Source organism: Bos grunniens, chromosome 19 (assembly GCF_055505025.1).
Source record: "Bos grunniens cultivar Pamir isolate PY7600 chromosome 19, Bosgru_T2T1.0, whole genome shotgun sequence".
In the NCBI taxonomy this organism is placed as follows: Eukaryota; Metazoa; Chordata; class Mammalia; order Artiodactyla; family Bovidae; genus Bos; species Bos grunniens.
The window spans coordinates 16,123,978-16,145,056 of NC_141183.1; the positions used below are offsets into that span (position 1 = coordinate 16,123,978).

General features: G+C 42.4%; 2 long non-coding RNA genes across 24 annotated transcripts in view; one reads left to right on the forward strand and one right to left on the reverse strand.

Annotated features, from left to right (window-relative positions):
• Positions 1-1,641, forward strand: part of LOC147351384 (uncharacterized) — a 76,399-nt gene extending 74,758 nt beyond the window's left edge. For 4 of the 6 annotated variants that reach the window (XR_015147453.1, XR_015147454.1, XR_015147455.1 and 1 more), the window contains one exon: positions 341-973. This is a non-coding gene — a long non-coding RNA (uncharacterized LOC147351384). Of the gene's footprint in view, positions 1-340 lie in introns of all 6 variants that reach the window. The other 2 variants (XR_015147457.1, XR_015147452.1) reach the window with 2 other exon arrangements.
• Positions 1-21,079, reverse strand: part of LOC147351385 (uncharacterized) — a 58,694-nt gene that overhangs the window by 9,992 nt on the left and 27,623 nt on the right. For 7 of the 18 annotated variants that reach the window (XR_015147467.1, XR_015147459.1, XR_015147458.1 and 4 more), the window contains exons 2-3: positions 10,703-10,747; positions 2,117-2,219 (exon numbers count right to left, since the gene is read on the reverse strand). This is a non-coding gene — a long non-coding RNA (uncharacterized LOC147351385). Of the gene's footprint in view, positions 1-1,305; positions 1,443-2,116; positions 2,220-10,149; positions 10,297-10,702; positions 10,748-21,079 lie in introns of those variants that run through there. The other 11 variants (XR_015147471.1, XR_015147463.1, XR_015147462.1 and 8 more) reach the window with 5 other exon arrangements.

Here is a 21,079-nt window from a genome sequence, read left to right on the forward strand (position 1 = left end):
AGCAACTAAACAACAACTGAATATAGCATAGGAAATTCTACTCAGTGCTCTGTGGTGACCTTAATGCGAAGGAAATCCAAAAAAGGAGTGGATATAAATATATATAGCTGATTCACTTTGCTGTACAGCAGAAACTAATACAACATTGTAAAGCAACTATACCCCAATAAAAAAATATCCACTGCAAGTGATGGATGGAGCATTTTGAAAAGGCTTGATGTTAAGCCTTGGCTGTGGCCACTGGTTCCATTTCCTAGTGTTTCTATATAAAGAAAATATTTTGAAGGAAAACTTCACTTTCCTAATAATAAGTTTCTAAGAACCTTTTTCTGATTTGCAGAGAATTCAGCTAGAAGACACTTAACGATGAAGAAGAGTGGGTGTAGTAACTCCCAGGCATGACGGAGAAGCTGAATGTAGCAGATGCGCTGGTGTCCTGCCCACAGCCACTTACATTTGGCCTGGCTTCCATTTGCCAGCATTTACCATCCAAGAGCTGTCTTGGATTTCGACAGCCCTGCCTGGGTAGAAGGTAGAGTGCTAGGAACTGATTAAATATCATCCACTCTCTCCCCCAGAAGCAGCCCTCCACCAGTGACTGAAGGAGTCTGATATAAATAACCCTAGTTCCTCACCCTCACATGGCACAGATCTGAGGGGTGTCTTTACACTGCTTCCTAGAGATCCCTGGAAGGATCGAGGCCCACTACCTTGCCTAAGTAGGAACCAGCTCCAAGATGCACCTCGTATTGACTTCCTCCCCTTGCCTGTATCCACTCTCCCTCTCCTCCTGGTGTTGGATGGCATCACCGACTCAATGGACACGGATCTGAACAAACTCTGGGTAACAGTGAAGGACAGGGAACCCTGGCATGCTGCAGCAACAAAGAATCGAACCCAACGGAGCAAACGAACAACAACAACAACTGGTGTTTCCTGGCGTGCCTTCTCTAATAAACCATCTGCCCTTTAACTCTTTTCTCGCGACCTGCTTCTAGGTGAACCCAAATGTCTGCTAGGCAATAGGAAGGAACAGGAAAAAAAAAAAAAAAAGACGGTTATTTAAGGATTTCTGTAAGCAGTGTGCTCTCCTGGTACATTTCAGAGCTTGTTCACAGTGCATTACCCTCCTTTATAGAAATGCTGTAGGACAGGTTAGGGAAAAAGTGCCGCCCACAAGACAGACAAGTCAGAAATGAAGATGAAGCATCTCTGAAATGGTCAAGGAGGTTGCTAGGAACATTGATGCAATTGACAAAACTTCTGTTGACTCACAACTTTCCTGATAGGAGCATCCCTAGAGATGCATGTCCACAGAGTCATCCGGGAAAAGGCACTGACAGGGGCAGGGTCTTTTCAGAGGAGATGGTGCTGGAGTGTGGTGGTACCCACACTGGATCATATGATTGCCTCCGGCAGCATCTGGTCCCGAGGCTGCAGTGCTGCCGAGTAATGGGGGAAGGGAAAGCTGAGACACCATAACTTGAAGGGCAACTGAATAGGAAGCAGCTTACTGCATGTGGCCTCAATTTTCCTCTAAAAGCGCATAATACAACTGTCAAAAATGGCACTCTGAACCCAAATTATGAGATAATTATGTTCAGTCCCAAATTCAACACAATAAAGGTTATTTGCTCACAAGCCCTAGCAACCGTCTCATAAGGGGGAGAAAAACACCACACAAAAACAAAATGTAAACTCACAAGGCAGTAATAAAACAAGCGCACAGCTATTCATTTCAAGTCTATTTTGAAAAGCCTTTGGTAATACCAGTAATTCCCCGTAAAGCTCCTATTCTCCTGCCACAATTCCCTTCTGGAGATAGAAAAAGGTTTTTCTGTTCTACTGTCATTCCATTTAGGGAGATGAAGTCCACTTTCCTTCCCAATTTTGTGTTTTTCATTCTTAAATAAAGTTAAAGAAACCCCTGACCACTTTCTATCCAGCTAAGCCTACCGCCTAGGCAGGCCTCAGTGGCAGTCTCCATGTGGATCCTTGTTTTGCACAACAACATTCATCCAATGGTCTTAACAAGGTGCTTAAATGGAGCCTAAGAGCTTTGTCCACAAGTCAAGAACATTTCATTCCCCCAAAAGGTAAAAGAAATTCAACCAACCATCTGCCGATCTTTAAATATTCTGAATCTTCCGAGCACGCAGGCCTGGAGGTCTTTCATGTCCTGGAGGACACCATGGAGGCTGAGCAACCCCTCAGGGTACCTACAACACAGGAAGGAAGAGATAAGGGCTCAAGACACACCCTTGATTGCAAGAACAGAAACCTACTCAAACAAGTTCAAGTAAGAGGGTGATGGCTATATGATCTCATGGACACGGAGAAAAAGTTGAGCAATCAAGCCTCAGAGAGGATGGGGACCAGCAGCAGCTTCGGGAGGTGGTGGGGGAGTGAGGTGGTGGGGAAAGGAAAGGCAGGGCTGTGTGCAGGGTGAAAGGGCATGTGGGCACTTAGTCCCTTTAATACAGGAAGACAGAAAAAGAATAGAAGCTGCGGAATTAAATAATAGGAACCAAAGCCAAAAGGAATACATGCATTAACTGAGGAGTGAAGAAATGTCATCAACAAATGCTTCAGCCGGCAGTCAGCACCTCCCTGGCACTAAAGGTCGGCCTGTCCCCGTCAATCAACTAAAACTTGGACTCTGCCTACCTTTCAAGCCCCTTCACAAATGTGCATGTACCCACAGTTAAGACTTTCCCCAGTTTGCTACTTGGAGAGACACTGCTTTGAGAAACATCCCCAGTGTTCTCCTTTCTTGCTGCAAGTAATAATAAACCCTCCCTTCTAGGTGTGGGGTGAAGATCAGCTGTCCCTAATGTACAACCAGCCTTTTCAGTACTACAAATATACTACAAAGACCTCGTTTATCCACAATGGTCATTCTGATTTACATGGTTTATATTCTGATTTCTATGGACTAATTTTAAAGAAAGTTGTATTCATGGAAAGAACCAGACAATAGCCAGGACATAGAAGCAACCTAAATGTCTGTTGACGGATGGATGGATGAAGAAGATGTGGTACATATATATAATGGAATACTGCTCAGCCATAAAAAGAAACAAAATTGGCTCATCTGTAGTGATGTAAATGGACCTAGTGTCTGTCACACAGAGTAAAGTCACATAATGAAAAACATATGGTATATTAATGCTACATATATAGAATCTAGAAAAATGACACAGATGAACCTATTAGCAGGGCAGGAATAGAGATGCAATCATAGAGAATGGACTTGTGAACACAGGGTGGGAAGGGGAAGGTGGGATGGACTGAGAGAGTAACAATAACATTTATACACCACCATGTGTAAAATAGCTAGCTAGTGGGAAGCTGCTGTATAGCACAGGGAGCTCAGCTCATTGCTCTGTGATGATCTAGAGGGGTGGGGTGGGGTGGGATGTGGGGGTGGGAGGAGAAGAGTACAAGTACAGAAAATGGGAACTGCATTTGAAATTGAGACCAGCAACTTAACCTTTGTGTGTGTAGAAAGTGTTAGTTGCTCAGTGTGTCTGACTGTTTTCAACCCCATGAACTATAGCCTGCCAGGCTCCATAGGTTCTCCAGGCAAGAATACTGGAGTTGCCATTCCCTTCTCCAGGGGATCTTCCCGACCCAAGGATTGAACCTGGGTACCCCACATTGCAGGCAGATTCTTTACAATCTGAGCCACCAGGGACGCCTGGTTATTGCTATATTAAAACCTTATAGGAAACGCAAACCAAAAAACTACTAGAGATACACACACAAAAAAGGAAAAGCAACTGAAACACAGCAGTAAAGATGGTCATCAAACCACAAGAGAACAGAAAAAAAGAACGGAAGAAATAAGACCTACAAAAACAAACCCAAAGCAATGAAGAAAATGTCAATAGGAACATATATATCAATAATTACCTTAAATGTAAATGGATTAAATCTTCCAACCAAAAACACAGATTGGCTGAATGAATACAAAAACAAGACCCCATATATATGTTGTCTATAAAGGACCCAATTCAGATTAGGGACACATACAGACTGAAAGTGGAATAGAAAAAGGTATTCCATGCAAATGGAAACCAAAAGAAAGCTGGAATAGCAATACTCATATCAGACAAAATAGACTAAAACAAAGACTGTTACAAGAGACAAGGAAGGACACTGCATGATCAATGGATCAATCCAAGAAGAAGATATAACAATTACAAGTATATATGCACCCAGTAAAGGAGTACCTCAAACGCTAACCAAAGCGATATCTGGTTAAGCCAAATGCTAACATCTTAAAAGGGGAAATGGACAGAAACACAATAATAGTGGGAGACTTTAACACCTCACTTCCACCAATGGACAGATCATCCAGACAGAAAATAAGGAAACACAAGCCTTAGTTGACAGATTAGACCAGATCAGATCAGATCAGTCGCTCAGTCGTGTCCAACTCTTTGTGACCCCATGAATCGCAGCATGCCAGGCCTCCCTGTCCATCACCAACTCCCGGAGTTCACTCACACTTATGTCCATCGAGTCAGTGATGCCATCCAGCCATCTCATCCTCTGTCGTCCCCTTCTCCTCCTGCCCTCAATCCCTCCCAGCATCAGAGTCTTTTCCAATGAGTCAACTCTTCGCATGAGGTGGCCAAAGTACTGGAGTTTCAGCTTTAGCATCATTCCTTCCGAAGAAATCCCAGGGCTGATCTCCTTCAGAATGGACTGGTTGGATCTCCTTGCAGTCCAAGGGACTCTCAAAAGTCTTCTCCAACACCACAGTTCAAAAGCATCAATTCTTCGGCACTCAGCCTTCTAAACAGTCCAACTCTCACATCCATACATGACCACAGGAAAAACCATAGCCTTAACTAGACGAACCTTTGTTGGCAAAGTAATGTCTCTGCTTTTGAATATGCTATCTAGGTTGGCCATAACTTTCCTTCCAAGGAGTAAGCGTCTTTGAATTTCACGGCTGCAGTCACCATCTGTAGTGATTGTGGAGCCCAGAAAAATAAAGTCTGACACTGTTTCCACTGTTTCCCCATCTATTTGCCATGAAGTGATGGGACCGGATGCCATGATCTTCGTTTTCTGAATGTTGAGCTTTAAGCCAACTTTTTCACTCTCCACTTTCACTTTCATCAAGAGGCTTTTCAGTTCCTCTTCACTTTCTGCTTACTTAATTGATATTGATAAAACATTCCATCTGAAAGCAGAATACACTTTTCTTCTCAAGTACATATGAAACATTCTCCAGGATCACATCTTGGGGCACAAATCAAGCCTCAGTAAGTTAAAGAAAATTGAAATCATATCAAGCATGTTTTCTGACCACAATGCTATGAGATTAGAAATCAACTATGGTGGAGGGTGGAGGGGGACACAAAACACAGAGGCTTCTCTGGTGGCTCATATGGTAAAGAATCGGCCTACAGTGTAGAAGACCTGGGTTCAATCCCTGGGTCAGGAAGATCCCCTGGAGAAGGGACTGGCTTCCCACTCCAGTATTCTTGCCTGGAGAATCCCATGGACAGAGGAGCCTGGCGGCTACAGTCCATGGGGTCACAAAGAGTAGGACATGACTGAGTGACTAACACTTTTACTTTTCATGGAGACTAAACAATATGTTACTAAACGATCAATGGATCACTGAAGATAAAAAGGAAATTAAAAAAAAAAACCTAGAGACAAATGACAACAAAAACATGACAATCCAAAACCACTGGGACACAGCAAAAGCAGTTCTAAGAGGGAAGTTTATGGCAATACAATCTTATATTGGGAAAAAAGAAAAATCTCAAACAATCTAGCTTTATACCTAAGCAGCTGTAGAGAGACAAACAAAACCCAAAGTTAGTAGAAGGAAAGAAATCATAAAGATCAGAGCAGAAGCAAATGAAGGAGATGGAGAAAACAATAGAAAAGATCAAAGAAACTAAAAGCTGATTCTTTGAAAAGACAAAATTGATAAACCTTTATCCAGACTCATCAAGAATAAAAGGGAGAGGACTCAAATCCATAAAATTAGAAAAGAAAAAGAAGTTAAACTGACGCCACAGAAACAAAAGATCATAAGAGACTACTTCAAGCAAGTATATGCCAATAAAATGGACAACCTAGAAGAAATGCACAAATTCTTAAAAAAGTACCCCCTTCCAAAACTGAACCAGGAGGAAATAGAAAATAAAAACAGGCCAAGCACAAGTACTGAAATTGAATCTGTGATTAAAAAAAACTTCCAACAAACAAAAATCCAGTACCAGATAGCTTCACAGGGGAATTCTATCAAACATTTAGAGTTAATACCTATCCTTCTGAAACTCTTCCAAAAAACTGCAGAGGCAAGAACACTCCCAAGTTCATTCTACAAAGCCACCATCATCCTGGTACCAAAACCAAAGATATCACAAAAAAAGAAAATTACAGGCAAATATCACTGATGAACATAGACACAAAGATCCTTAACAAAAGACTAGCAAACAAAATCCAACAACACATTAAAAGCATCATACATCATGATCCAGTGGAATTTATCCCAGGGATGCGATGATTCTTCAATATAATAAATCAATCAATTTGATATACCACATTAACAAACTGAAGAATAAAAACCATATGATCATCTCAATAGATGCAGAAAAAGCTTTTGACAAAATTCAACACCCATTTATGGTAAAAACTCTATAGAAAGTGGGTATAGAGGGAACCTATAAGGTTCAACACAATAAGGGCCATATACAACAAATCTATAGCAAACATCATTCTCAGCAGTGAAAACTTGAAAGCATTTCCTCTAAGATCAGGAACAGACAAGGATGTCTACTCTCACTACTTTTATTCAACATAGTTTTGGAAGTTCTAGCCATGGCAACCCACGAAGAAAAAGAAATCAAAGGAATCTAAATTGGAAAAGAAGTAAGACTGTCCCTGTTTGCAGATGACACGATACTGTGTGCAGAAAATCCTAAAGATGCCACCAGAAAACTACTAGAGCTCATCAGCGAATATGGTGAAGTTGCAGAACACAAAATCAATACACAGACGTCTCTTGCATTTCTATACACCAACAATGAAAGATCAGAAAGAGAAATTAAGGAAACAATCCCATTTTCCGTCACATCAAAAAGAATAAAATACCTAAGAATAAACCTATAAGATACTGATGAAAGAAATCAAAGATGATACAACCTGAGAGATATACCCTGCTCTTAGATGGGAAGAATCAATATGGTGAAAATAACAATACTGCCCAAAGCAATATACAGATTCAGTGCAATCCCTATCAAAAAATATCAGTGGCATTTGTTTTACAGAATGGATGCCATAAATAAAACAAAAAGACAGCCCACAAAATGGGAGAAAATATTTGCAAATGAAGTGACCGATAAGGGATTAATCTCCAAAATATACAAACAGCTCATGAAGCTTAATTAAAAAAGAAAAGAAAAGAAAATGGGTGGGGGACTTCCCTGATGGTCCAGTGGTTAAGAATCCACCTTGCAGTGAAGCGGACTTGGGTTGCATCCCTGGTCTGGGAACTAAGATCCCACATGCCTTGGGGCAACTAGGCTGATGTGCCACAATTAGAAAGTCCGTGTACCACAACGAAGCTCTCATGTGCCACAACTAAGACCTGATGTAGTCAAATAAATATTTTTTTAATTCATTAAAAAATGGGCAAAACATCTAAGTAGACATTTCTCCAAAAAAGACATATAGGTGGCCAAAAAGCACATGAAAAGATGTTCATCAAGACTAATAGAGAAATGCAAAACAAAAGTACAACGAGGTATCACCACATAGCACTCAGAATGGCTCTCATCAAGAAGTCTGCAAACAACAAATTCAAAGAGAGCGTGGAAAAGGAACCCTTCTACATTGTTGTTGGGGATGTAAATAGGTACAGCCACTATGAAGAACAGTACAGAGATTCCTTAAGAAACCAAAAATAGAGCTACTATATGATCCAGCAATCCCACTCCTGGGCATACATCCAGAGAAAACCATAATTTGACAAGATACACGCACTCCATTGTGATTGTAGCACTGTTTACCATAACCAAGACATGGGAGGAGGAGCCTGGTGGGCTGCAGTCCATGGGGTCGTGAAGAGTCAGACACCACTGAGTGACTTCACTTTCACTTTTCACTTTCATGCTCTGGAGAAGGAAATGGAAACCCACTCCAGTGTTCTTGCCTGGAGAATCCCAGGGATGGGGGAGCCTGGTGGGCTGCCGTCTATGGGGTCGCACAGAGTCGGACACGACTGAAGCAACTTAGCAGCAGCAGAAAAATGGTACAAATGAACATATTTACAAAACCAAAATAGAATCGCGAGTGTAGAAAACAAACTTATGGTTACCAGGGCAGGGGGTAAAAGAGTGGAAGATAAACTGGGAGATTGGGATTGATATATACATACTACTATATATAAAATAGATATCTAAAAGAGCTTACTGTACAGCACAAGGAACTCTACTCAATACTCTGTAATGACCTACGTGGGAAAAGAATCTTGAAAAGAGTGAGTATATGTATATGTATAATTGATGCACTTTGTGGTACACCAGAAACAAATCAACATTGAAAATCAACTCTACTCCAATGAAAATTTTTTAAAAAGAAGACAAGACTATTATCTGCTTCAACACAGGTTCTTTAAACCTCTTCCAGCTCCCTGATCAGAGCCTTTGTCCACCCCTCATCTGTTACTTCTCCCAATCTTTCTATCTAATTCTTTCCCATGCTTTCCTACTACTCATTTCATAACCACACTCTGTTGTCCCATCGCATGTGATCTCTTTGGAACCTCTGCAGCCTTTGTGTATTCCAGTGTGATGGAAGTTATCACTGGAGGTTCGGTGATGCCTTTAAGATATCCTGAGTTAACTGATACCTTGAACATGCCCCAGGGAAGACCCTGAATACCTAAAATCTTCCTGATCTGCTTGGCACCCTCACCTCTTTTGCTACACAGACACTTACTCTGCTCTCATTTCTGGTTTCATTTGGGACTTCACACTTCTGATTCCAACCATAAGAGTTCTCCATGGTTTTTGATCAGACTGGAGAGTGTGTGCAGGCACAGACGTACCAAAGAGGAAACAGTAACTCTGATGATCCTGCCTCCATTCCTTCTTCTGCCTTCCTGTCCTCAGCTGCCTCTGAAACATCCAGATGTGAGACTGCTACATACCACTCAGGTGCTGAGGGGCTCACACAGCGCCATCAGCCCTGTCCCTGGAGAGAGGCTTGGCCAAGGTCAGGCTGAGCCTGGTGCCTGTGGAGATGCTTTGAGGTTGACGGTACAGGCGGGTGTATCCTGCTGGAAAGCCTGTCCCTGGAGATTTGGGTCCTGCAGCTCCTGCCTTCATTTCCTCTGCCCTGATTCTGATGGTGACAAGGGATCAAATGTACCGCTGGCATCACTGCTTGCCGATTACCCAAGAGTCCTCACAAGACACCTCTGGCCCGCAGCCCAAGTTCCATGAGGGTAGTAATAAACTCTCACCGCTTTGGAAGTGTAGCACTCAGCACTGATCCTGGCCAAAAGCAGCTGATTCTTATCAGAGGCTGAAGGACTAGTTTTACTAGAGTTCCCATGCCCAAACTTGAAAAGCAAGTTCAGCTGCCCCTTTACTCCTCTCACTTGGGGTTCCATCCTATTCTTTAAAAAAAGGCCAAATGCGCTAGCTCTCTAATGACTCTTGAGATCACCATGTGGCCCAGTGACCACTGGCTGCAGGTCACTGAAGCTGACCAACTGTGCTGGTTTGCCTGGGACTGAGGGGTCACCTGGGACTTTGGCGTATTTGATGCTAAAAGCGGGAAAGTCCCAAGCCATCCAGGACAAGTTGATCAGTTTTTCAGAACTCTTGGTGTCAGAACCCTCACATGTGCACAGGATAGAGTGTTTCCCTGGAGACTTGGATGGGAAGGAGCAAGAAGAACAGGAATTTTCGTCATCACCACGTAACTGGACTGTATGCTAAAAATGTTGATGGTTATTTGTAGGTTGAGGACTGTATCACTCGTCCAGAATTGGGCCATGGCCCTGGAACACCCAAACCTTCCTTCCCTCCACCATCCACTCCTTCCTGCAAGGTCACCAGGGAACCTCTACTCACTGAGGACAAAGTGCAGCAAAAGGATACTTACTCTGACACTTTGGCCCCAACCCGTACTGTCACAACTCCAGTGAGTTGGCCAAAATCATTCATGGAGCTGAATCAGAAGCAAAGCACATATCCAATCCTGAAGGTCAACCCACGCCAATGTGAGGAAAAGCCACGCCAGCAAAGTCCCCTTTGAGCAGAGCAAAGAAGAAGGCAGGGGTACATGGGCAAGAGTATTTGCCCCAATGGCCAAAGTCAGGTGGGTCTCCTAGCCAGGGCACAGGGATATCAGTTGAGCCTGAAACCAAGACCCCTCCTACCCCTCAATCCCTTGCAAGCACTGCCATCCAAACTCAGGCAGAGGCTGGGCCTTCAGGCCATGCCTTATTTTCCTGGAATCCTCACATGCAAAGGATACAAACAGACTCTCCATGTGCTCTGCGGCCTTTAGCTATTTTAAAAGTTCTATGTCTATAACCCATTAAAATGCCCTGATTGACCAATTTATTGAGCTTGCCTCCTTTGGGGGGAGCCAAGTTTCTCTGCTTTGGAAACCATTACTGTGTAAGTGTAAGTATGTAAGTATTCATACTTACATACTGGTGGTTAAGAGTCCCAAACTCTGGTGTTTTTAAAGGTATCTGTTAAAAAAAAAATAAAGGTATCTGTTATATGGGAAAAGAATCTTAAAAAAATGAGTATGTATAACTGATTCACTTTGCTATACACCTTAAACTAATACAATATTGTAAACCAACCATATTCCAATTAAAAATAATTTTTAAAAAGATATCTTTGATTCAGACAATAAATGCTGGAAAGTTGTGGAGAGAAGGGAACCCTCCTACCCTACTGGTGGGAATGTAAACTGGTACAGCCACTATGGAGAACAGTACCGAAGGTTCCTTAAAAAACTAAAAATAGAGCTACCATATGACCATGCAGTCCACTCCTAGGTATTTATATATGGAGAAAAACATGATCCAAAAGGATACATGCAGCCCAGTGTTCATTGCAGCATTGTTTTCAATAGCCGAGATATGGAAGCAACCTAAGTCCATTAACAGTGGAATGGATAAAGAAGATGTGGTACACATATCCAGTGGAATATTATACAGCCATAAAAAAGAATGAAATAATGCCATTTGCAGCAATACAGATGGATCTAGAGATTGTTATATGGAGTGAAGTAAGTCAGACAAAGAAGGAGAAATATTGTATAACATCCTTTCTATGTGGAATCTAAAAAGAAATGATACAAATGAACTTACAAAACAGAAAGAGACCCATAGACTTAGAGAAGGAACTTACAGTTGCAGGGGGAATGATGTGAGGGAAGGATAATTAGAGGGTTTGGGATGGACATGTAAACACTGATAGATTTTAAATGGATAGCCAACAAGGACCTACGTACAGAACAGGGAGCTCTGCTCAATGTTATGTGGCAGCCTAGATGGGAAGGAAGTTTGGGGGAGAATGGATACATGTATATGTGTGGCTGAGTCCCCTTTGCTGTTCTCCTGAAACTATTACAACATTCTTAATTGGCTATACCCCAATATAAAGTAAAAAGTTTAAAAAATAAATATCTGTGATTGGCTTAAGGTGAAACTTCAGCTTCTCAGTTTCCTCACCTATAAACTTGACAGAACTAAATTTGGGGCATTAAGATTTCTTCTCACTTTATGATTCATCTCTCTCTCTCTCTCTCCCCCTCCCTCTTTCTTCTCTCTCTCTCTCACATACACACACATTCTGCTTTATTTCTGGATATTAACTCCAAATGTCATACCAAACTATATTACAGCCTGAGGCAAAAAAGGAAAAATCAGTAGAACTTGTCCTCTATTTAAATATTGATATTTTGTTCATGGGGTTTTTGCATTAATTTTAATACACTATTTAAAATCTTGACTTAGCTGGATTTTTGGTGCCCCCTTAAATGATGTGCCCAAGGCAAGCACCTCACTTGCCTTGCCCTACTTCCAATCCTGTTAGGCCCTCTCTCCCTCTGGGTGATGAGGGAAGGGAGACTCCACAGATGGGCAGAAAGAAGAGACTAATGTGATTCATTCTATGAAGTTAGCCAGAGCCAGCTGTAGTGGTTATTTTATTATAGATAACCCACTCTGCTGGCTCAGACAGTAAAGAATCTGCTTGCCAAAGCAAGAGATGCGGATTTGATCCGTTGGTCAGGAAGATCCCCTGGAGAAGGGAATGATGACCCACTCCAGTATTTTTGCCTGGAGAATCCCATGGACAGAGGAGCCTGGTGGGCTACAGTCCATGTGATCGCAGAGTCAGACATGATTGAGCGACCAACACTTTCACTTTTTCACTTTCAACCCACCTATAATTTCTAGTTTTTATTTTAGTTCCCCCAGACTAACAATTCTTTGAGTATGGGGACCCTCATATCTTTTTTTTTTTTTTCGTTCTTGGCCTTTACACATCAAATGCCCCGCACAGTTAAGCACTGAATTATTAGAACAAAATGACAAGACACACAATGAATTCTAGATTTCACACCCACCTTCTCTTGACCTTCCAGAAGACACCTATCTGTCATTTAAATTATTTTTAAGTTCAAATGATAAAAACACAAGTAGCTAGAAAACCAGAAAGGTAAAAGTGTGGCTTTGGTGCAATGTCATCAGGCAACAAGGAAGACATCTGGGGTTTGTTCCTTGCTTTTTTCTTCTTCTAGAGTTAAGATGAGCAGAGGGGGACTTCCCTGGTGGTCCAGTGGCCAAGACTCCATGCTCCTAACGCAGGGAACTCAGGTTTGATCCCTGGTCAGGGAACCGGATCCCACATGCCGCAGCTAAAGATTCTGCATGCCACAACAACAAAAATCTCGCAACCCACAATGAAGATGGAAGATCTTGCATGCCACAACTAAGACCCAGCGCAACCAAATAAATAAACTTTTAAGTTTTTTTCTTTTTAAGAGGAGCAGAGGGAGGTAAGATGCCAACAAACAAGCTTCATGGAGCCAACAGGATTCCCAAAGTCTGAGGAAGGTCACCATTCTTTGACCTAACAAACCAAAGGATGCATATTACCCACTGGCTTGGGACAGGATTTGCAGGAAAACCTTCTGACTCCATTCATCTGATCTTGGGATGGAGCATAAAGGACTTCATATTGAAATGGGATCTGAGGTGGTGAGGGAGGGGGTATATGTGTAATTACAGCTGATTCACTTTGTTTTACAGCAGAAACTAACACATTGTAAAGGAATTATACAGTTTTTTAAATTAAAAAAAAAAACAGGATCTGTGAAAAGTCTGCATTAGAGGACATTTCAAAGGAATTTTATTTCTTTCAATTAAATGCATAAATAAAAACTGATAGTATAATAGGGCTTTCCTAGGGGTGTATATTGTTACCCTGTTTATTTAACTTATATGCAGAGTACAGCATGAGAAACACTGGACTGGAAGAAACACAAGCTGGAATCAAGATTCCCGGGAGAAATATCAATAACCTCAGATATGCAGATGACACCACCCTTATGGCAGAAAATGAAGAGGAACTCAAAAGCCTCTTGATGCAAGTGAAAGTGGAGAGTGAAAAAGTTGGCTTAAAGCCCAACATTGAGAAAATGAAGATCATGACATCTGGTCCCATCACTTCATGGGAAATAGATGGGGAAACAGTGGAAACAGTGTCAGACTATTTTTCTGGGCTCCAAAATCACTACAGATGGTGACTGCAGCCATGAAATTCAAAGACGCTTACTCCTTGGAAGGAAAGTTATGACCAACCTAGATAGCATATTCAAAAGCAGACACATTACTTTGCCAACAAAGGTTCGTCTAGTCAAGGCTATGGTTTTTCCTGTGGTCATGTATGGATGTGAGAGTTGGACTGTGAAGAAGGCTGAGCGCCGAAGAATTGATGCTTTTGAACTGTGGTGTTGGAGAAGACTCTTGAAAGTCCCTTGGACTGCATGGAGATCCAACCAGTCCATTCTGAAGGAGATCAGCCCTGGGATTTCTTTGGAAGGAATGATGCTAAAGCTGAAACTCCAGTACTTTGGCCACCTGATGCGAAGAGCTGACTCATTGGAAAAGACTCTGATGCTGGGAGGGATTGGGGGCAGGAGGACAAGGGGACAACAGAGGATGAGATGGCTGGATGGCACCACTGACTCGATGGACGTGAGTCTGAGTGAACTCTGGGAGTTGGTGAGGGACAGGGAGGCCTGGCGTGCTACGATTCACGGGGTCGCAAAGAGTTGGACACGACTGAGTGACTGATCTGATCTGATAGCTGATAAAGAATCCACCTGCAATGCAGGAGACCTGGGTTCGATCCCTGGGTTGGGAAGATCTCCTGGAGAAGGGAATGGCTACCCACTCCAGTATTCTGGCCTGGAGAACTCCATGAACTGTATGGTCCGTGAGGGTCACAGAGTCGTACACGACTGAACAACTCTTTCTTTCAATAGGTATAACAATGGATTCATGCTGAAGTGCTAGCAAGTCGATCTACCGTGATAGAAGGCTCTGAACTGAATTCTCTACTTGTTTGACCACTAACTGTGTGCCCTTGAGCAAATCGCTTGCCTTTTCTATGCTTTCACTTCTTTATCTGTAAAAAAGGATGTTGGACTAAATGGCTGCTAAGATCCCTTTCACCTCTGACATTATATAGGAGAGGACACTATTCAAGGGCTGAAGGCAAGTTTGTTTATTAAATACTCCATCCCATTGTCTTTCTGCCCTGTTGGCCTTTTTCCCATGAGAAGTGTCAAATTCTTTTTTTTTTTTTTTTTTTTTAGTATTTATTTGGCTGCACTGGGTCTTCAGTTGCTGCATGTAGGATCTAGTTCCCTGACCAGGGATCGAACTCCAGCCCCCTCCCTGCATTGGGAATTCAGAATCTTAGCCTCTGTACCAGCAAGGAAGTCCCAGGAGTGTCAAACTGTTAATTAGTAGGTTTCCAAACATGAAAACTACAAAGTTTTACTGTACATTTGGTTTGGGGTTTTTTTTTTTTATGGTTTTTTGTACATTTGGGAAAAATGAAGGTTTACCTTTTAAAGCAGAAAAATAGAGCTTGCTTAGGAATCTAACAAGTCATACCCCCCCCAAAAATGAAATGGAAGATCCTGAAAATCTGGGACTTCATGCAAAGAAAGAACAAGAATCATGTTGGTTTTTTTTTTTTTTTTTTTAAAGATTCTCCTTCCATTTGCAACATCTTTATGCTTCCTTTATGGATTTCTCCATCTTTTTCAACTCTACAATGAGCTATTTTAAGAGTCTGTTTTCCTTCTCTACAGTAATACTGTTCAGATAGGCAATTTAATTGTCATCATACTTTTTCTTAGTCTTTCAAGACCTTTCATTACGGTGAAATAATTTTAGGTGCACCAAGCACAAATCCATTAAATACTTTCCTTATTTCACTAATGAACTATTGTGGGTGGTAAAAATTAATTTCATTCCACCCGTGATACTCACATATCTGTTAAATTTTTATAGCTGAGAAATGAAGGTTGCAACTAACTGAAGGCAAATGAGAGTCTCCTCTTAAAATGTTAAGTCTGTTGTTTCATTTATGCCAAGATGTATCTGAAGCAAAAAAAATCTATAAAAATACTTCATGAAATGAAAACGGCTCGACAGTTCCAATCTCAGGGTTGCTGCTGCAGAAGTTTTTATAGTCTGGATATGCTTAGGAATTAGAAGGCCCCTGTGTTCATGCATTGGAAGAAAATCGAGCAGATGTGTTTAAGCCTGTCCCAGCGGGCAAATCATTTGCAGGCTTGCACGGTACCATCAGTGTCAAGGTCCTGGAGTGAACTGCCACTTAGCTCAGCCAATGTGGCTCAAGTCCACAGCTCAGGCTGTGGTGCTAACACCTCCCATCTCACACCTCCACCCAGGGGAGGTCACAAATGAGAAGGGGAGAGGATGTGGACAGAGTCAGTCAAACCCTTCCCTGTTGTATGGAAAGGAACTCCAAACTCAGGGCCTACTGACAGAGGGCCAGAGAAGCCACTCTGACAGGCAAGGGACAACATCTCAGAACAGTGACGGGTCAGATCCATGAACTCTGGCCGGAAGGTGCATTGAAAAGGAAAACAGGGACTTTGCTGACTGTCCAGTGGTTAAGACTTCACCTTCCAAGGCAGGGGGTGCAGGTTCAATCCCGTGAGGCTAAAATCCCATATGCTTCATGGCCAAAAAACCAAAACATAAAACAGAAACAACACTGTAACAAATTCAGTTGTTGTTTAGTTGCTAAGTTGGGTCAGATTCTTTTGCTATCCAGTGGACTAATAGCCCAACAGGTTCCTTTGTCCATGGGATTTCCCAGGCAAGAAGACTGGAGTGGGTTGCCATTTCCTTCTCCAGGGGATCTTCCCAACCCAGGGATCGAACCCACGTCTCTTGCATTGGCAGGCGGATTCTTTAACACTGAGCCACCAGGGAAGTCCCATAACAAATTCAATGAAGACTTTAAAAATGATTCACATCAGAACAAAAGAAAAGAAAAACAGAAATCATCCTATCACACTGATGACAATAATGATTTCATTGGTAAACGGGGGGTGGGGGGAGGGAATAAGAAAATGTCTTTAGAGAAATAGCGCAACAGCCAGAGTTCTCTTTAGGGAGATAGGACAAATGTCACACGGCAAGAAAGGTCCAAGAACTGTCCCTGAAGATATATGCTTCTAGAACCACCAATGGCCTTGAGAGAGGTGAAATTGGGGCTGACTAGTCAGTGCTTCCTTCCATACAGTCTCTTCCTGAACCCACTCTGATTTACTTGAGGTCAGCACCTTAGGTGGAAGGAGCAGCGTGTGGATTTTTCTTTAGTCACATTTAATTCCAGTTTCTGCCTTCAAATATGTGCAAAGTGTTCCAGAGGGCTCCAGGAGCTTGGTGCTTGAACCCCTGCTCCTCTTTTTTCCCTTTATCTCTTATTCTGGACTCTTTTCTCATTTCTCTCCACCCTTCTTTCTAAAACCCAAATGGTTGATTGACGAGATGAAATGATCACTGATAAGAAGACAGCCTAAGACAAAAATCCCCCAAGTCATGTCCTATGGCCTCGGTGTAATTACTCAGGAGAGTCTGATGTTCATCCCACTGCTGAGTTTAGGGCTTAACCACATAACCAGGAAGATAAGTGATAACTTTAAAGGAAAAAAAAAAAATGAAGGGCCATAAGAAGGCAGTGGTCATACTTTTTCCATTTATAAAAACCATTACTTTGTTGTACTTCCATTTATCCACTCACACACACACACAACCTGATACCTTTATTATTTTTAACTCTATGAAATGGCAGCGAGCCACGTTAGCCTGCAGAGAATTATCAGTGGAGTCTGCCTTTAAAAAGAATGAAGGAAAAAAAAGGTTTCTCTCAAGTGACAGTAAATTGGATAAATGCTATTTTTAGATGAAATACATCTAACTAATGTCCAGATGTGATTCCACCACATGAAGAGAAAAACAAATCTATCTAAAGCACTGAGCTGTACTTGAAAACATTCTGTAAAGATTTCTGGTAATAACGATTTATCATGGAAAGGCTTAGACACGTGGTACTGACCAGCAGCCTCGGCAGCGGTTCCCTTGGGAACAACATCTGCACACGTGGCTTCAACATGTAGACGATCCCAAGGTTTACATTCCTGATTTAGTTGTTACTGACTCTCTGGGCTCACAACTCGTCGGCAGTATATCTCCACGTGAGCAGAGAGAATAAGGGGAGAACACACGAATCAGGATTTCTGTGCTCAGCCAGTGGGGTCCTAGGATGGCTGACATCACGAGAGATCATGTACTTGTTCAAAGGATGCTGCTTCTGCTCCAGACAGTTTTGGAAGTCCTACTCATTCATTCAGCAAGTATTATATAAGCACCTACAGTCTTCTAAGCTGAGCATAAAGTAATGAGCAGAACAAACACAGCCCCTGTCCTCACAATTAGAGTCCAGCGGAATATCTTTTGGAGCCCAGATTGCAAATTATGAGAGAAAAACAAAATCTTATTACTTTGGTGACCCAAAGAGCAGTCCCAGTCTTTGCTGTGGTGCATGAACTTGAATAATGTCTGGCCATTTGAAACATCAATCTCTGAAATATAGTCACTGAAGATATTTAAAAATAACATGACACGGGCTTTAAGAGAAGAGTTACAAAGAAATCGCTGGGCAGCGGTGTCATCACTGGAATAAAGCGATGGCCTCTCCAGGTGATTCTCTCTGCCGTTTCTGCTCCTACAGGGAGGAAATGGGGAGAGGCTGTGGCAGGGAACGAGGGCAAGTTGGACAAGGGATAAAATTCCCGGTGGCACAGTGGTTAGGATGCTGTACTCTCAACGTAGGGGGCCCAGGTTCGATCCCTGGTCAGGGAACGAGAGGCCACATGCTCCAACTAAGAGTCTGTGTGCCGCAACTAAGGAACTCACCTGTTGCAACTAAGACACAGTGCAGCCAAATAAATATACCTTGAAAAAAAAAATATCTGGATAGAGGAGGGAGGGGGATAAAAGCGTTAAATGAAGGCAGCTTCAGAGTTGAGCCCAGATAGTTAGAAAACTGCGGTCAAGGTGTAATGGATTCTATCAAAGAATTGGATGTGGGGACTTCCCTGGTGGTCCAGTGGTAAAGAATCTGCCTGCCAATACAGAGGATGTGGGTTCAATCCTTAGGAAGATCCTGCATGCTGAAGGGCAATTATGCCCATGTGCTGCAACTATTGAGCCCCCACGCCCTACATACAGCCTGTGCTCCGCAACGAGAGAAGCCACTGCAATGAGAAGCCCAAGCACCGAAACTAGAGAGTAGCCCTGGCGCATCACAACTAGTGAAAAGCCTGTGCACAGCAACAGAGACCCAGCACAGTCAAAAATGAACGAAGAGAGAAAGACAGAAAAAATTTTAAAAACTGGATGGGGAAGCACAGGAGCTAGGTTTACAATGTGGGCACCAAAGTCCAGGGGGGTAGAAGTGTTTTTTTTTTCCAGATTAAAGATGGATTTGCATGTAGCCCTCTAAACTCTCCTACTCGAAGGCTCTTACAATATCCCACTCTCTGCAGAGAAATTTAGCTGCAACCTGGGGTGTGTCTTGTAGGCATGAAATTGAGCTGATGGAACTGATGAAGATATCAGGCTTGCAATATCAGTTTCACTCACATTACCCTCGACAGCTCAACTAACCAGGACAGGCCAGGGCTGGCTTCCTTTCCCTCCTTAAGAGCCACCCCATCGGGATAATCTTTTAAGCCTAGCAGATCAGAAATATTCTTATCTGTGCTTCTTGGCACCGTGGGTGATCCTGCTTCCTATAGGGACTCTGATGGAGTTGATCTCCACCCCAATACCCTGGTGGTTTTATTTTTTATTGGCGTATAATTGTCGTACAATGTTGTGTCAGTTTCTGCAATACAACACAGTGAATCAGTGTTGTTTATATATATGAATACATATATCCCCTCCCTCCCACTCCCCCATCGCACCCTCTAGATCACAGAGCACCAAGCTGAGCTCCCTGTGTTACACAGCAGCTTACACATGGTAGTGTGTGTATGTGTGTGTGTGTGTGTGTGTCAGCACTTCTCTCCTAATTCATCCCACCCCCCCCTTTCCCCACTGTGTCCACAGGTTCCTTCTCTGTCTGCATCTCTATTCCTGCCCTGCAAACAGGTACATCTATACCATTTTTTTCTAGATTCCCATTACACCAGTGGTTTTAAAATATACCTCAAATACACATCTATGGGATGGCCTGGTGGGTGGGACCAGACTTCCCATACTTGGGTACATACAGAGCTTTTTTTTTAAAAAAAAAAATCAGTTTTCTAAACTGGTCTCCGTGCAAGATTTTGTTAGATAAAACAAAATAATTCAGAGGAGGTTCTAGTATATATTTTTATAGAAAACAAGGTGGGATGCTTGAAATAGCTGTTCTAGACCAAGAGTCAGCAGTCATTTCAACCATATGTGGATAAACCGGGCTAGACCGTGGGGTAAGCAGATTCCTTTTGTGGTCTGTTAAGCCCCAGGCATGAACAAAAAAGAAAATAATAGGAAATCAATAAAAGAAGAGGGACGCCAGAGAAAGAAAAGGATTAATTTCTATAATAGTGGTTTGGAGGCCTCTCTTCCCAGAAAATGTACACTTATACACATTCACATAATATGCTGCAAACCATCTGTAGGGCTCTGTCAACTGTGAAGACCCTCATCTAGGGACCCAGGTTGAAAGCCTCCATGGGAGGCTTCCCTCACAGCAGGTTACCCTATCAGTTACATAGGGTGCCTGCTGTGAAGCCAATATTCTGGAATTCTCATTTTTATTTAATGCAACTCTGATTTTTCCTAGTTATACTTGTATGGATGTTGCTATGAATCACAGTGTTGTTCAGTCACTAAGTCATGTCTGACTCTTTGTAACTCCATGGACTGCAGCATGCTGGGCTTCCCTGTCCTTCACCATCTCCCAGAGTTAGCTCAAATTCGTGTCCACTGAGTTGGTGATGCCATCCAACTATCTCATCCTCTGTCATCCACTTCTCCTCCTTCCCCCAACCTTTCCCAGCATCAGGGTCTTTTGCAATGAGTCAGCTCTTCGCATCAGGTGGCCAAAACATTGGAGCTTCAGCATCAGTCCTTCCAGTGAATATTCAGAGTTGATTTCCTTTAGGATTGACTGGTTTGATGAACCACAGTGAACCACACTCAAAGTTTTGGACATAGGCTTTCAAATGTTTTGCTTAGAATTCATCTAATTTAATAGGCTTTATGAGCTACTCTCCAATCTGTATCTTTAGATCTCTAATCTGAAGAAATAACGTAATTGTCAGATTCAAGTGAAGTCTACCACTTGCCAAAGGTGTTTCAACACTTGTTGTATTAATAGCTCCCCTTGGAAGCACAAACAATTGAGGTTTTTGCTGGAGACATCTAATATTATTTGGTTATTTTAATAGCACTAGCCTC